The sequence below is a fragment of the Lepisma saccharinum genome, chromosome 5 (assembly GCF_977018435.1).
Source record: "Lepisma saccharinum chromosome 5, izLepSacc3.1, whole genome shotgun sequence".
Classification (NCBI taxonomy): domain Eukaryota; kingdom Metazoa; phylum Arthropoda; class Insecta; order Zygentoma; family Lepismatidae; genus Lepisma; species Lepisma saccharinum.
Genome location: NC_139233.1, coordinates 2,863,840 through 2,879,385, shown reverse-complemented (window position 1 = coordinate 2,879,385; position 15,546 = coordinate 2,863,840). Strand labels below are relative to the sequence as shown.

Below are 15,546 nucleotides of genomic sequence, written 5' to 3'. Positions count from 1 at the left end.
TGTGCTAACCACTCCGCCACGGGGAAAGGGGGGGGGGGTTGACTGTCTTATTCATGTGTGTGCGTGATTGTTCCCTCAGCAATTTCATCGTATCACCATTCATCTCCCATCGTCTCGATTTACCAAAAGTGGCAGAAAAGCGACGTAAAATTACCAAATGAATCCAAATCTGGCGATCACCCTCCTAAACATAATAATAATAATAATAGCAACAACAACAACTAAAAATCGTGAAGGTGGCCTCCTCCCTGTTGGCGTAGTGGTAAGGTCTTCGCCTTGTAATCTAGAAGCTGAGGGTTCGATACCCGCTGGAGGCATATTGCACAGTGGTTCGGATTCCACTTCTTAACTGTAGGTCCAGTCCCGATTAGCCTATCTGTGCATAAAGTGAACTTAAAACAATTCAAATTCAGCAGTGTATGTGCAAGGCCCCTCCCTCCTAGACGTCTAAAATGATAGCACTGCCACTTAGATGTCAAAGAACAAGTCTCCTTCTTTTTGACGTCTGAGAAGGCGATCACCCACCTTGATGTTACCTCTCCCTTGGAGACGTTGAACCAATTAGGCTCGACCGCACCCACGAGAAAAGGCAACCAGCCCGCCACTGGTTCCAGTAGAAAATCTAGCTCCGTGGCAAACGGGATCTCGCTTTGCCAGAAGCCGCCATATGGACCGACCGCAAGCTTTTCTCAGCCTCGATCTGGCAACACTGCCAGCCTACCTTCTTGACGTAGCAGCGGAAAATCTTCCGTAGGTGGGAAGAGAGAACTCCGTCAGAGGCGTGACGTCATAGCGTAATGACTGACACGAATCTCGGAGCCGAGATGGAAGTCGGAAAAGAGGAGACTGGAGGAACTCCAAAAAAGAAACACCATCTCCGCGAACGTGGGAAGGTGATGGAAGGAAAAAGTGTAGGGTTCGCAAGATACGGCAAAAATTACCTTCGCATTCCTCTCCCTTGCAAAATCATTCCCCCCCTCAAGGCCAAGCACTGAAGATCTCCCCTGTGAACCCAGAATATTACAGCTTCGTCGCACGACGGGAGAAAAACATTCTCCTTCAGCCGATGCCGTTCTGAGAGGAAATCACGCGAACATATTCTTGTTTTGTTTTCTACGTCGCATTTCTGGCACACTTTGACTAATCGCGACGATGAAGAGACGAAATTCATAAAGGGACACAAAGGCCAGGAAAGTTTGGCAAAGGTTGTTTTTTTTTCAATTTCACTAGAGCTGAACCTATACCGATGTCTAAGTATCGGCACCGGCAGATACCAGTGGTATTGGTATCGGAAAATATCGGTAGGAGTTTATTTGCCGATACTTTTCGGGCATATTGGTCTTTCACGAAGTCCTCAAAATTACCGTGGGTCACTTTTGACGAGTGTAATTATCCTGGAAATTATGCAAAATTGGAATTTCTTTTAAGTCTGCACCAGTTTTGTGTATAAAAAAACTTAATTTTGGGATAACATAACATGTAATTTAATATTCTGATGTAATTCTCAAATATTTTAAAGCAAACATCTTGGTAAAATGATGTTTATAATTATAATAAGAGTGGAAAACTTACACACTACTATTAAAAATTTTGAACAACTTATATTAATTTTCAAGCATCGGTATCACCCACGCTCTGACTGGCTAATCGTGGCTGGAACTACCGTTCAAGGTGGATTCGAACCACCTGCCAATGTGCTTCCACCGGGTATCGAACAAGGGAACCCTTCATTACAAAGCGACAGCGTTACACCAACGGGGAGGCCCGCAAATCCATCGGGCCGAGGTTGGGAATAAAATGAGGATTACTTTCTTGTGCAGTGCAAATCAAACCCCATAAGATCCATTAAGTGTGAGTATTTCACAAAGTTCGGTTACAGTAGGTTTAAAAGACATCCAGAACTATCCTTCAAGCAGTGGCGTATTCTGAGTCCAACATCTGGGCTTTCTCATATGTCACGTGGTCCTAGGCTATGCATAGAAATAAATTTACCAACTGCTAATAAATCAGGTTGCGAATTCATAACAAATCAGGTTGCCAACTCATAAGAAATCAGGTTAGCAACTCATAGGAAATCAGGTTGCAAACTCATAGGAAATCAGGTTGCAAACTCATAGGAAATCAGGTTGCCAACTCATAGGAAATCAGGTTGCCAACTCATAGGAAATCAGGTTGCCAACTCATAAGAAATCAGGTTGCCAACTCATAAGAAATCAGGTTGCCAACTCGTAAGAAATCGGGTTGCCAACTCCAGAATCAGCATCATCATCTCACTGATATGAATAATATAATTTACAATTTCTGATCGATTGTTCTCCTGTATTTTATTCTCTAGACTTCAGGCTTCGCAGATAGCCTAGAATATACGCTCCTGCCTTCAAGGTATCCAGTGCCTAATAAATTTGTAAAGCAATTGGTGTCCTAGAAGTGAGTTTCGATACCTAAGCTGCACATTTGTGGTTGATTGATTTGGCTTATTGTACTTCGTAGACCTCCCCGATGGCGCAGTGGTAGCGTCGTCGCCTTGTAACCAAGGTGTTCCGGGTTCAATACCCGGTGGAGGCATTCGGATCCCACTTTAAACTGTAGGTCCAGTGCCGATTAGCCTTACTGTGCATAAAGTGCACTTAAAATATCAAATCAATCAATCAATTATTGTACTTCTCTTTTCTTACACTTTTGGCTAATTGATGATAGGGATGAACGGTGATAAGATGAAGAAGCACCCGCACACACAGCACAAGCTCCCAGAGGATAATACTGGCTGCGATTCAAGACGCCAGAGCCTCGTTAGTCTGCGAAATGCAATCCAGGGTGTATTACATGATATGTTAATATTTTGCTGCATTCCGGAAGGTCACTGTGATCTAGGAAGGGGTTTGGAAAACAGCCTGAATGTGGAAATGATCTGACGGCTCATATTTCACAATGATATCCTCCGGAACAGTGGCAAATTATCACAGCGTCGGGTACCGGGTTCGAATACCAGCCTGGGCATGGGTTTCCTCTGTCAGCGTCTCTTCATAAATTTTATATCATCACTCATCCTCATCGTCGCGATTAACCAAAAGTGGCAGAAAAAGGAAGTTAAATAAACAAAATCAACAAAAATAAATATGAAACATATATTATATTTAAAAAGAGATACATATTTGTATTACTCTTTTAGTTTCTTTGGGTACAGTCTTCAATAGTTTGGATATTTTCAGACGTGGTTATGTTGATAATCGTATAAATAGAAAGGAGTTTCAGTCCATGTCACATTCTGTCATCCCAGAATGGCAATTCCCAACTAAACGGGACCCATGTCATTTGCGGGCAAACTTTATATTCCACAAAGTCTAAAAGAAATAAACCTCGTTGCAGAGTGTATTATTTACGTTGAAAGGGGCAAATGCAGTTTCAGTTCTACGAACGAGCAGCATGCGATTGGATGGCGAGAGATTACAACAGGAGATAAGGCAAGTAGCTGCATCTCGATCTTAGAGAGCGGCCATTTCGCGATTCCACCCGACAAGAAATGTAGAGTTGGATTTTCTTTTGCTCCGCACATGTCCACAAGAGGCATTGACATTCATTCCCATTAGAAAGTTGACGATTTCCCGATTCAGGATCCAGGTTAAAACTGAACCGGCAACTTTTTTCCCATCTCCCTTAATCAGAACGAACTTCCGGTTCTTTAGGAGAGAGAGATGAACACACAGCTCACAACTAAACGAAGGCTTTGATTTGAGTTTTGCCATGTAGTGTCGCTTATCTGTCACCTTGACTAATCGCGACGATTATGAAGGATGATATGATTAAATTGATGAAGGGAAACTCATAAAGAAGCCCAGGCCGGGCTTCGCGCTGTGTTATCCACTTCGACACAGAGGTAGGCTAAACGAAAGCCGCTGCATAACCAATCACATAGTGGCAGCACTGGGTTCTCGAAAGGGGGGGGGGTTAAGTATACTGTTTTTAGTAGTCATCCCTCATTTTGCTATCTTTTCCTTCCTTTGGTGTTCTTTTTTCTTTAGGAATATTGTGTCAAAGGGAGGGTATGACCCTCACCCTCCTTCGGCACGCCACTGTCCACAAGATTTTATCAAAACAGTGCTGCACCCCAGTCACATCAAAGGAAACACTGATTCTGGAATTCTATACTGTACCACTTACTTGGAACTACCTTTATAATGATTAATTCAAGATATTTTAATTGAAATTAATAATTTTCGCCAAAGGTTCACTTTACAGGGGGATGTGATCCGTTGCTGGATCTAACCTTTCATACACAAATAATTAATTATAAAACTTACATTTTAATTTTTCACTGTTCTATTAGTTACTTATGCCAAATTTGATTTTGTGCGAATTGTTATCAAATTTCAAACACATTAGTTCTCGGTATACGAAAAGTTTAACTGTCGGTTTATATAACTTGAAACTTTTGTAGGCTTCAGATATGAACTTCCGAGAACAGTTCATTACCTTAGTTTTCAAGTCCAAGGATTTAATGTGACGGAAACCAAAGCAAGACACTGCAGTGGTGTTCAACTGTTATCCTATGAACCTTTTTCATTGAACATATTATATAATATCCATTTTTTTTAAGACCAACATTATCAAATGCTTAAAATATTGTTATTTCTTATAGATAACAAGTCACATGTGATGTCATGGATTTGCACTGCTGGCTTTTGAGAATGTGAAAAGAAAACAATTGTATCATAAACAAATTTACAGTTAAAATATAATGGGAATATTTGCTTTACAGCTTTAAATGTGTTACAGGGGATTAAAATCTTCCCTGTCAACTTCCATTAATTTGCACCCACCCTTCTTCCTCTTCGGAATTAGAAACATTCACCAAACCATTCCACCAACGAAATGCCACATCTAAACAAAAATCGTAAACAATGCGATATGAAAGCAAATACTGTAATTGTATATGATAAAAGTACAAGTGCAGATCATTTACTCATATCTATAGCGAAAAAACACACCAGCATGTCATGATTCTAGCTTTAGTGAAACACAAGGCAAGCAAAGATCTATCGGAGTAATAAATGAGGACAAATGCAGGGTGCAAGGGGAGGACAATAAACCATGGTTAGCAATGACTGCACTAACCAATCAGGAGAAACAAGAAAAATGAAAAACGTGTCTGATGGATTGCCCATATAAATGTTTATATCCCCTTGTAAAACACCATATTGTTTTCATACGTCTTCTTTCTCGCTAGAGGAACTGAGGAAAAGGAAGGGGGGTAGTATGTGGCAATGTCAGAATCGTTTAAGGACTATCTCTTCGAAATAACTAATATTGTATGTGTTTATATTCTCGCACAAAAAAGTAATGGGAAACAAATTTGTTATTTCGGTGGTTGTTAGCCGGCGACACACAGGGGAGTATAAGCAAATTATCGACTAATGTTTCCATCACATCCTGGCCCTCTGAGAGAAGGTGTTGTACTGATACTGGAATAGACGTTTTCCTTTCAATTCTTTCGATTACATAAAACAAAGCTAATGGTTCTATTACATCTGCTGCAGGGTGTCCACAGTGGACATCATCACCAGATTAAGAACTATTTCGATTTCGAGACACTGCCCTTCCTTAGAGGTTCGGCAATTCGCAAGAAATAGCAATTCAGGGTGTACAATTTCATAAAAACAAAATTCCCTGACTTTCCACGTTTTCAGGACCAAGAACCAGTCTTCCAGGTTAAATTATTAAGGAAATTAATGTACTTCAGCATATATGGAAGAAGTTCATTATATTTTATCTAACAAAACACTCATACTTAACCATGTTTTGGAATATCAACTTCACATGTAAGGGTAATTATGTGAATTGAAACTGAGTGTTGGGTAGGAGGAGGGAGTTTTTGAGTGAATTTGAAATGTATTCTAACAATTAACAAAGAATTACTTTCTTCTATGAGAATTCATAACAATTACAGTGGAAACAATACATTATAGTAAAATTTAGTAATGTAGTGTTCCAGATAACTATCTACCAAACAATTCCCCCCCCCAAAAAAATACGAAAGCAGTAAATACCAATAGCCACTTATTTTAGAATATTTTTTTCAGAATAAACACATGAACCCTTTTTTAATAAACAATTACGGACAGTACTCAGAATATTAAACTGAAGTACAGCTTGCCAATAACAAACTTACAATTTCTTACTGCTCGTTGTTTAGTTTTAAAAAAATGTACTACAACAGAAACGTCACTTTTTCAAAAACACAGCAAAAATTAAATTTCCTGACTTTTTAAGGAATTCTACGTTTTGCAGACTGGTAGAAGACACCCTCGTAATTTCAACGATCTTTTTACGGGAGGGTTTGCTTAATCTCAGGCTAGAAATTCTTCTCATTTACAGTTTCACGTACAAATTTGATTTTGGAATAAGAAACGTGTTTCTGGAATGGAGTAAAGCCTAAAGTTATTATCCACTCCTATATACTCCTCTTTCTTAAAGAAAGTCCATAGTATGCATTAACCTTTAGGAGAGAGGGAACTTTAATTCTGGTGTGAAAATGAAGAACTATGTTGTTACGTGCAAGCGCAGATATAACTATTATTTATCGATTGATTGATTTAGTGTTTTAAGTCCACTTTATGCACAGTAAGGCTAAGCGGGCCTGGATCTACAGTTTAAAGTGGGATCCGAACCACTATGTGCCTCCACGGGAGCCCAACTATTATTTATCGGTGTTCCCGTTAAAAAGAAATCACACATTGCATTAACGTTTTAATTGGGGGGGGGGGGGAGTTGATGCTTGCAACTACGAAAAGAAATCAGAGAGGGGGATGAGGGGGAATCCCCCTCAGGACTCTGCATGTCAATTTTTGGCTCTGGGAGGGGGGGGGGGTATCTCAGTGCTTCAAGAATAGTTAGTAGAATACCTCCCCTGGACATTTTCCAAATACTACACTGGCAGCAATAATTTGTCTACTGTATTGAATGTGGGCAGCTATCAGGGGACATTAATGGGGATGTGGTAGTTGCAGAGGTGTAGGATATGGTACGAAAGGCTCAGAGTGCAAGGGTAAAGCGTTCAAGAAGCAGATAGAAATACAAGATACAAGACATTAATGTACTTAAAACTTACTACAATGAAATAATATTAATAACTCAGGGTACAAGGACATATCACCGAACATTAGTTTGCAATTTCTACGTACTACGTTCAAGGAGCAGGTACAAATACACGACATTAATGTAATTAAAGTACTGAAACTGCTTAAATAAATTAATCTCTTGCATGTCATAAAGTTATGATTTTAAAAAGAAAATTGAACCTCAGCAACCTAAAAAAGGTCATCGCCATCTCGTGTTGTGATTCGCATTATTTGAACAACTAACTTACGAACAGTGAAACAAACGTTTTAAAATGAAAATATCTGTAAATTGCATTGCTCCGACAGGAAAAGCAGCTGTTCTTAGACGTTCTTGGGGGACGAAAATACCAAATCTGAACACCACGTACCTGCACAAGCACGGTCCGACTGCCTTCGGAGCAAACAGGTCCTTTCCAACATTCGTACTTCTCGATCTATTATCAAGCTGGATTTATTTCACGGGTGCAGCCGAATTCTTTGTTGCTAGAACACGCATGTGGGGGAAAAGATCACTTGCACACTCGGAAGCACAACACACACATCACCGTGGTAGCCCTTCGACGTTCCACAACAGCAGTTCCTTCTGCCTAGTTCTTCAGGTATACGAGAAATTCTGAAGTTACCGCGCAAAGCATGTTGGGTACATCGCCTTCAGCAATGATGGGACCAGATTACAGGTAAACATGCCGGACTAGCGGGGGAAACGGCTTCGTTGGACCGGTATTTGGAGAACCAGGGAGGGAAGCGGCTTCAAGGTAGGTTCCACGGAAAGGAAAGGATAGGAAAAGAGGCCATCGAGCTCTCAGAAGCACAAGATTTTGTAAATGCGTTGCTCAGGTAAAGGTAAAAAACAACGCAGAGTTGCCAGTAGCCTTATTTTTGGCGTTGTTATCCAAATATTTCATTTCCTTATAGAATCCCGTTACATATGAAAGTTACATACTATTTTTTCCCGAAAACGAACAAAATTACACAGCCTTCCAGATAACGCAATGGTCACTCTGCCACCTGCATGGTCCGCGGTTCGAATACCGAAGGATGCACAGGTTTAGCTGGGATTCGCCTGTACGTAGAACAAATACAACCAAATCAAGCTGAATGGTAAATAGATATTGTGATAAATACAGCATTTTCGAACACAACATACAGCAGTGTAACTTGAGGCCTAACTTCGGGTTCGATCCCGGTGGAGGCACACCCCACTCTAACCACTAGGTCCAGTCTCGATCACCCTACCTGAGCATAAGTGCTGCCCTTTGGTGGTCGAGCGCGTTAAGTGGTCGACTTCCGATCTCGCCATCAAAGTTTCCGGGTTCGAGTCCCGGCTTCACCAATCAGCATTCGTTCTAATCGTCGCGACTAGCCAAAGGTGGCAAAAAGCGACGTCGAATAACAACAATACTTTCACTTTTACGGAAAATTTCGATATTTTTTCAGCTGGTTTGAATAATTTATTATATTTTTAATATACAGCCGACCTAAGTGGTGTAGTGGTTAGGGTGCTACGAGGGCCTGGTATTCCTGGTTCGAACACCGGCATGGGTGCTCCTTGTGAGTGTCCCTTCATCAATTTCATCATACCATCACTCATCCTCATCGTCGCGATTAGCCAAAAGGTCGGAAAAGCGATATTAAATAACATAAAATCAAACATTAAATACACAAAATAACCGCTTAGAAGCGTGATCTGTTGTTTTACCAGCACGAACCATGCAGTTAGAAGACAGGATAACCACGGTGTACGTAAACTTCTACCAGACCCTCACTATCAGGCTGGGATCAGCATTCCCCACACTTGAACGTCTGGCTGAAGGGTTGCCAGACTATTTAGCCACTCTCTGGCGTTACCATAATTCAGTAACAAATTAATGAACGACAGATATTTGTAGCAACACCTTTCCCCCTCCCCCACAGAGTTGCAGTGGGAATCCCAAGGAGGAAACAGGCCAGGGCTGTTCCCCTCCCGCTAAAACAAGTAGATCTTCTGCAGATTAGAGCTAATCCTATTCTACTACTGCCCCAAGGTATTCTGGCACGCTCCTTACCTAGGCGTCGATACTAGTTTCTGCACGAAGGTGAGAGGGGGAGATATTGTTTAAATCACGCCTAAGGGTCGATAACACGGTGATGAACATTTCAGGAATGTTAGCAGCACAGACTCCTGACAGGTGCTGTAGACATTTACAAATAAACCCCACAATCGTTCTGTTGAGGTTGAAGTCATGAGAGAAACATCAATTTTCAATAACGGTTCCGGCGACACACGTAGAAAGTTGGTTTCGTTCATTTCAAGTTACAAAAATGCAGAAAGCTTATTGTTATGGTTATAACAGAAATAAAGTTAATTTATTTAGTAACCCAAAAGAATAACCAAAATTAAAACTTAAGTTTGAGTGTCAAAAACAGCTAATCCAAAGAGTAAATGATTCCACACTTTCCAAAATCCCACAAAAATATAGTTTTATATACAGTAGACTCGCGATTATCCGAGCTAATTGGGACCGAGATTACCTCGGATACGGAAAAACTCGGATAATACGGAGATAATGTGCTAATAGGTCGTAAATGACAACACTTAAAACCGTATAGTAATTATTTATTACTAGTACAACATAAATGAAAAGATTACTTTTTCAAAAAGTCTTTCATAGTTTTTTTGGACACACTTTTTTCCGTTTGCCACTCATGCTACAATACTGGCTTAGAATAGGCCTCTACACAGATTTAAACACCACCGTAAGGTCCAGCGCAGATAATTCTGCCGTGCGATGCGCGAAACAACTAAAGAAGCAGTGTTGCTAATGGAGCAGATAGAAAAATCGCTGCAGTGCGCCGATGCACAGCTGTTACGTACAACAATAAAATTAGAGAATTCAGGTCTATCTAACGTTGAGTTTTAAACGTCATGCATTATACCAGGACTAGGATTAATATGTACTAACAAGTGGCTTTGTATGTAGCTACATACATATGGACTAAAAATTCGCAAAATATGAACTAACACATACGTAAAATTACCAAAAATGCTGCAAAGAAGACTTCTTCATACGATTCCTTATTTGAGTGATTTCAAACAAAATAAAAAAATATATATATTATTTTTCATTGCATTAATGCACTGGTGGCGTTCTAACTTTTCACTCCCAAAACCCGTATACACTGGTATGGAACTGCAACGGCAGATAATAACATGCCAACGTGTTAAACCGCTACAATTGCACCATAACACTCCTCCTCAAGCAGTATTATTATTTCCTCTCTGAGATCGGCGACAGTCGGTTGCCTTTGTTGTACATTTACAAAGGATGCCGGCTTCCACAACAATAACAAGTACATATACTGACACTAGACGATAAGCTGCGCGGCTTTTTCTTTTGTTATGAACCAGGGCCGACGCTAGTCATTTTGCCTCCCTGGGAGGTGGCGGCTCTATTCGACCCCCCCCCCCCCGGTCATTACGCAGCAACGGAAAATTGAAAATCAATATATTCCTAACTAAAACATCAAAATATAAAATAAATAATGAGACTTCTTATGCTATTTCAATACTATTCAGCGCAAAAGAATATCTCGCTCGATCACAGTTTTCAATAGGCTTATTTTTTTCTTCTCTTCAAATTTTGCCGCTCTGGGCGATGGGACGGTTCGCCCTCCCCTTCCGCCGGCCCTGCTATGAACTTGGTCACCCATCAAAGCATGGCAATTTTAACACAGAAAACAATATGTATCGCATTAAGCAGCAAAAATGACAGCCTCCTCTATGCAATTTCTACAAGAACACGTGCCGGAGCCAGAGTTGAAATGATGTTGGAGCCACATAATTTATTTATTTTGAATAATTCCAAAATTATGAAATATGATCAATTTGTTGCTGCTGTTCGCTGCTCTCTTGCCAAAATGCTTTATTGGGATGCTAACACCATGACTGGCTTCCTCCTTCATGAACTCGTGCACGTTGCTTAGAATTTCCCGAGCTAGGCTATGCAAGGTTTTTGATTTCAACTTCGACAGAACTGGAGGCATTATGGAATTTAACGTTCATTAGCAAACACACACTTTTACATACACACACGCAATACACGCACACAACGTTAAACCGGTCAAATACTTAGTATAAAATAAAAATATGGTGCTTCCAATCCAACAAAACTCACCGCCACTTTACCTGCCTTTTCCCCTTCCGTGACAGAAATAGTGCTTCATTATTACAGTTGGCAACACTAGTTACTAGCTAGCCAATGAACATGCACTGCATAAAAGAAGCAAGCACTACGCCGTGCTATATTGCCACATTAGCGTCCCTACCGAACGGTGGGAACCGCGAGCTGGAGCGCTATTCAATTGTTTTCAATGATGTTTGCGCGAGTGTGTCCAGGAATGGAATGACAATGTGGCAACAATAGCGAAGGTTTTCGAGCAGGGTAGAACACATGATGCTAAGAGAGAGGGGACGAAACGAAAATTCGTTTCTACGCAGCGGCAAATTTACGTGTGTGGCACTCTAACAATCGGATACACCGACAATGTAACGAACACGTGCAGGGCGGACGGTGGCTTGACTCCAACTTACTAGTAAACAAACAGGGGGGTGCGTTATGAAGCGCGATGTTTTCCAACCACTCCCTCGGTTAACCCGGAGCATCGGTTAATCGGGACTCTGTTAATCGCGAGTCTACTGTAGGTGTGTTTAACCTACGTCACAAACTGTTGCATTCGAGCAGCCATGATTGAAACCAGTTCTTGTAAGCATACGGAACTCAAGCGGGCGGCCGGGAGAAACGAACACAGGCATTCGTGATTTAAAATAAACGTGCAGTTGGTGCAGATGTAACGGACGCTACGTGATGGATATTCCCTTGCAAACGACAAATAAATTTGGCCGCAAACATGGCGGCTGTGCGCATGAAACGTCACATGAACCCCACCTATAGGACAACGATGTGGATGTGATCTGTGTCATTTGTGTTGTTCTGGACATGTACTTCTCATGTGAGCTGATTCTGCAGGAATGTGCAGTAAAGTGCTGGAGATTATTTTTGTGTAGCAATTAGTTTAATATCTTGTAAATGAAACGATAAACATGTTAAATACTGTCATAAGCAGTGTTACTCCACGTATGTAAACAGTGTTGCCGCATCGGTATTCCAAAAAACACAGAGTGCAGTTGAAGCGTCAGTATCGAACTGTTCGATATATCGAAGATGAGTAGTTGTATCGAGTGTCATGAGCATGTGTCTCAGAAGGGCATTTCCTGATATTATTTAACTGATACTAAAATTGAGTGAAGACTTTAAATTACAGTTGTTGGAATATTTTTTGTATCGAATTGAAAAGTGCTTACACTAAATCACACAGAGGGGTTAAACATGATTGGCTGAGTTCTCATAAGATCCAACGGAGTAGTTTGGAGCAGTTCGGTAGATGGCTCTAAACTAAACAACATTTCCTATGCACAGATTACATGTAATAGATAGGAAATTGGGGGCCCGTAAGTTATTCTTGATTTAATAACGTCTTTCCCCCATTTTGCATTCATTTATTTTCTTTTCAAATAAGTTCAGAGAGGAAATTTTAGCTTCAGAAGATTTTGAAATTTTACCGATTCAAACGCAAAAATTACGTTGAAAATATAGCATTTGTAAAACGTATTTGGAATTCTAAAATGTAATTCCTCCACCTGAAACTGAAACTTTTTGACCTTGTCAGATAAATTTATGAAGGGGGTGTGTGTGTAACCATTCATAAATTTAGAATTTGGATGAACGACTTATGATCCACTGGGATTACCAGCACAATGCTCTGGTGCCACTGCAACGGATACAGAAACGAATAAACGGCGCTAACATTTCAGTCGATGACGTTAATCAGGTCTAATTTGACGACGACTCATGCTAATGGCGATTTCGTAAAGCAAAACCAACGTCCTTGGGTACAGCATTGGACGAGGCTGGCATAACCGCTGATGCTCACCTGTTTCGAACGCTCGCTGTTGACATTTCCCATTTCTACGCAATTCTAGCGACGAGTCCACACACAAACAGGTTAGCAGATTTTTTTTCCTTGGTCCTTCCCAGAAACGATAGTCGCCCGCCCCTCCCTCCAAACCCCGCCCCCCCTTATTCCAAAACGTAATGACGTTTCGAAACTTCTTAGGGACTCGTACCGTCTGCTTTGCGACACGCAAGCGTTAACTTCTTCACCGGGAACACTTGCTGCGTTGTCCAGTGCAAGTGTTGCACCTCTTTCTCTCAAGGAAGAGAGGGAGAAAGGAATACAATGATACTGAAAAATAAGAGAAACATGTGCACGCAAACACATCGATTGAGAGAGTGAGAGAAAAGAGACACCATCAGAAAGGAAAGAGGAAGAAATATTGGGATAGAGACAGGGAAAAGATAAATAAAAATTGAGAGACAGGAAGAAAGACAAAAGAGAGAAAGAAAAAAAATAGATAGAAACAGAGAGAAGAAGGAGTGCAGAGAAACAGAGAGTGAGAAACCAGATTCACAGACGATTCCTTAAAAGAAGGGGGGACACCATTACTGCCTGTCCAAACAAAGCTTCTCTGATGTACAATTTAAAACTGAAGTATGCATAGGTCTATATTTCAATTCAATTTTCAGAAGCCCAAAACAATAGTTCGACAGTATAATGATTCATCACTGACTGATTCATTGATTGAATTAGATTATTTTACGTCGCCTTCCTGCCACTTTTGGGTAATAGCGACGAAGAGGGTGAGTGATGATTAGATGAAGGGACACTCGGAAAGACCCCTGCCATTGTAGCGCGCTGTGCTAAACACTCAGCCATCTCTATTATTTGGTTAATAATGTAACCAAGATTAACCCAGGATGTCAAACTTCTCATCAAGCATGCAATCTGTGAATACGAGGCGTTACGTAGTGCCACCTGCCATCCTGTTGTTATGTAGGATGGTTATGGGACTTGCTAGACAATCACGTTTAATCTCATTGACGATGATATTTAGCGAAGAGGTTTTCTCGGGAGTAGAAAGATAGCTACAACGACTTGCTATAATTCAGTAGAGAAAATATCTCTCAATCAGGCACGTTAAACAGTCCCTAACTTTCCATAGGAAGAGTGTCTTTACTTTAGCCAAGCCAGGAAAACGAAATATTCAAAAAATCGTGCCTACCTACTTATGGATTGATTATGCAGGTAACATTAAATTACGAAAAAAAAGGGGATAAAAATGTAACAGTGCTGAAAACTAACGAAGTTATAGGAACTTAGATGTAATGTGCAACATAAAAACTTAATTAACTTATCTGTTTAGTATCAGAATGTTTCATCCAATTAGAAATTGCTTTAATATTCTACTTGTTCAGATATACCACTAGATGTGCGATTATACGTAGCTTGGGTGTGCTGTTACAATGTGCAAAAAAACGTCCAAAAATGGGCTCGGCCAAGAAACCTTGTTTGGACACCACACTAAGATCACACAAACTTGGATCTTTGAAGTTCTGCTCGCAGCTTTTAGAGCCAATAAGCCTGATATTCTCCGTTTGTGTTGTTAGCGATGTCCGTAACGGTACAACATACGGGTTTTCGTCGAACGCAACGGGCAGAAAGAAAGAAGAAGAAGACGACCCGATCATCCAGGTTGATGGCTGCTAATTAGCATCTGCAAGTGGGAGGCTGAGAGGCCAAGAATGCGGTCCCGCCACTTCCACTCTCAACCATAAAGCCCCCGACGGGAGCTGAAGAAGCTCCTCTTGTGTTCTTGTGTACCCCCACCCTCGGCGAATCCATGGTAATGTCCTGAAGGATTTGCAGCACACTTTAAAACTATCGAGACAAGACTTGGGATACTATCAGGCACGTATCTAGAAATATATTTGGGGGGATGGGGGGGAGGGGGTCCCTACCAGGTCTCAGAAATATTATTATTAATAAATTAATTAAAATAGTCATTCAATTAATGACATTAATTAAATAAGTAAATTAATTAATACTGTATTGTTGTTATTACATAAATAGGTAAAAAGACGATATACGAAAAGAGATGTAACAGCACGTATTCATCATTTACCTTAGATGTAATTAATATCACAAAAAATGTATAAAAAGAACTGCCCTGGCTTGGCTAGGAAATTACAGTCAAATAGAAATAATTCAATATTTAGATCTGTAAACAAAAAAATAAAGTTCCTCATTAATATTTATGCATATTATTATAAGTAGCAGTGTGCATACATCTTCTTTGATACTGCCCTTCACAATCGTATGATCCCAATATAATCCTTTGCCTTCCAACAAGTTCAGCGGAAAGAAATAACCTTCGATTATACAACAAATACTTCAAGTATATTTTCAATATTTCAGTACTTGGTAAGACTTTCGGGGGTGGGGGATATTATCATTGGATATTATCGTCTCCTGGATGAACATCCGTCTCATCTCA

At 40.5% G+C, this 15,546-nt stretch overlaps 1 protein-coding gene across 5 annotated transcripts in view; it reads right to left on the bottom strand.

Annotated features, from left to right (window-relative positions):
• The window catches only part of Egfr (epidermal growth factor receptor), a 330,748-nt gene that overhangs the window by 128,238 nt on the left and 186,964 nt on the right, over positions 1–15,546 (bottom strand). For 2 of the 5 annotated variants that reach the window (XM_083121981.1, XM_083121986.1), the window contains exon 1: positions 7,484–7,727. The exons of the other annotated variants lie outside the window; for them this stretch is intronic. The gene's annotated coding sequence lies outside the window, so the exon portion shown is untranslated. Of the gene's footprint in view, positions 1–7,483; positions 7,728–15,546 lie in introns of those variants that run through there. 5 annotated transcript variants of the gene reach the window in all.